This window comes from Falco rusticolus, chromosome 2, assembly GCF_015220075.1.
Source record: "Falco rusticolus isolate bFalRus1 chromosome 2, bFalRus1.pri, whole genome shotgun sequence".
In the NCBI taxonomy this organism is placed as follows: Eukaryota; Metazoa; Chordata; class Aves; order Falconiformes; family Falconidae; genus Falco; species Falco rusticolus.
Window position 1 is genome coordinate 2,923,121 of NC_051188.1, and position 2,738 is coordinate 2,925,858.

Below are 2,738 nucleotides of genomic sequence, written 5' to 3' on the forward strand. Positions count from 1 at the left end.
AAGGGCTGCTGATAAAGTGATTACAGAGGGTGACTTATTGAGGGATTAAAGGAATTTACTGTTCCCAGACTAAGGGGAAGCCACAGGAGATTGGATAAATGGCTATAAATACCTGAGAAGGGAAAAGCCAAGGAGAATGGAGTTGGAGCTGCATCGTGAGCCATGTGTATGAGTACATAAGTACGGTCAGAAATAAGGAGAAATGGTGAGAAACCTGCAAAAAATGGAGAAAAATGAAGTTTAAAAGCCATAGAGGTGACAGTTAAGTGAATAAGGGTAAATTAAACATCAGCAAAATTTATCAGGAGGTGCTAATGTGGGACTTAAGAGATTGCTAGTGATCACTGCTGGGTGGTCCCAGAGGTTCCTGCCATGCCTGCAGTCAAAGCTCAGTGATGATCTGTCTCTGATGCCCCCAAGGAGAGCATCCACCGTAGCCTATCCATAACTGAAACCCAAGTCAGGAAAGAGAACAAAAAGAAGGAAAATGTAAAAGTGACCAGAGAAGCATGCAGCTCCATGAGAAATTAGATGGGCCTTTTGGTGGGTAGGTCCTGACATGGAGAGGTTCATCTAAGGGCCAGTGAGCTTAGCCTGAAATCTCTGGGAGCAGAAAGCTTCCCACATGTCTGGGTGTCCCCAGGGCTCAGGTGTGACCCTTTGCACTAGCAAAAACCAAAAGAGCTCCCTGGCATGGCTGGGCTTCAAAAAGGAAAAGATTGCAAAATGGAAAATGCCTTGAAACATCATCTGGACCAAGGATGTCTGTGCAAGATTTTTCCCCATGGCCCAGGAAGGCCAGGAGCTGTGGACCTGCAGAACTCTCCACAGCGTTTTGGAAATTGCTGGTGATTCCTCACCAGGGAACATGTCTCCAGGCAACAGAGCTGAAAGAGTTAAAAGCCTCCTTTGCTTTCTCAAAGCAGACAGGATTCTGATGTTTGCAGCAGAAGACAAAGGATGGGGAGAGTTTCAGGCGAAATCTAAGCCAGTTTCAGCTCAATTAAAGCAACCCGGTGTCTTTAGGAAAAGAGCCCTTGGGGTTTCACCAGAGCCCTGTTGTTTCTAGTGACTTCAGAAAATGGAGTGTAACAGATGTAAATTCCTTGTAGCCTGGCGTCTTAGTCGGGCCTGACAAAGAGGAGGGATTATTTTTCAGCTAACACCTCTGATTTGCTTTTGCCAAGGGTTGTCTTTAGTTTTGTTCTGTAATTCTTGGCTGCGGTAAGCTTGGGGATTTGAAATGCCCCTTAGACAAGCGAGTGACGCCTTTGTATGCATGCTGGGCACTTTAGCGGTGGGTCAGCTTATTGTTTGATTCAGTCTGTTAGCGGTATTATTCTGTATCCTGGTTACAATGAGACCCTCGGTTTTCTCAGGCCTCTCACATGATGATTTCTTTGTTTACCTGAGCAGCTTGTCAGTTCCCCGAGGGTTTTTTAGTATTTCCTGTCTTGTACACCCACATAAACATGCAAGGATGCACATGGATACTTGTCTGCCCCATCCATCCACCCATCCACCCATCCATCCACCCATCCATCCATCCGTCCATGTCCTGGCAGAGGCGTGAGGTTGCTTGTGTACCCTTGTGCTCAGCAGCGAAACATCCTTGCATTGCTTGCCCACCTCCTTGGCTGAGACAGAAACCCATCCGCAGCATATCACTTGCAAATACAAGTGACCTGCCTGTGCTTGTCCTGACGTGCGGAATTAGACTCTATAACTCGAAAGTTATAAAGTAGGTATGTTTATTGCGCGCAGATGCACGGGGGATCGCTCCTCCACAAGCGTGCATACCCGAAGTGACGAACCATCTCACATTTATACAATGAACAAATGAATATTCAATTAACGCCTATACATATTCGTTACCTAAACCCCGCTTCGTATGTTAATTAGCTTATCAGTCCCTTTCCTGGAATGTGGTGGTCTTGCAGGTTTGTAGGTGATTCATGTTCTTGTGACCATCCGATCTTCTTCAGGTGATTCATGTCCTTGTGACCACCCGATCTTCTTCAGGTGATTGTGACCACCCAATCTTCTCCAGCAAGGAGACTTAGCACTCCCTCCCTCTAGATAGCATTTGAATGTCTCTCATCTTTTCTCATTCTCTTTTAAATAGCCCCTTTGTTAGAGGAAGAAGGGCAGGTGTCTCCCCTTTGTTAGAGGAAGAGGGGCAGGCATCTCCTCAAAACTGTAGTTGTCACCGCACCCATGACTAGTCACCATACCCACATTCCTTAAGCAGACACATACAATCACAATCCATGTCCATTATCCCCATTTCACATTATTTCTCCATATCAGTCCCCTCTGCTTGGCCGTCCTGCTGTGCACAGGCTCCTTTGTAGGGGAACGGGGAAAATAAAGCCTGGCTCAGATGCACAAATTCCTCATCCTCTCTGTGAACATCCAAAAATTGTGAAATTTGGAAGAAACAGACACTTGAAGGCAAAATTGCATGCTGAAGGGGGTTTATTTCCCAGATTTGGGGGGTAAAAGCATGAAATCCTCACTGTCTCATCACGTGATGAGTCACATTGGCATAAAGTTGGGGACACCCCCGTCGGCGTCCCTCTCCTCCTCATACAGGAGGGTGGCTGCAGACAGTCACCACCACCACTGTACATTGCACAATCCCCTGTATTGTAAGGCTGGGTAAATATTGACGGGCGACTTTGCACTTTGCATTTGCCACTTCCTTCTCCCTTTGAGACTTGCAAGCAGAGGCCAAG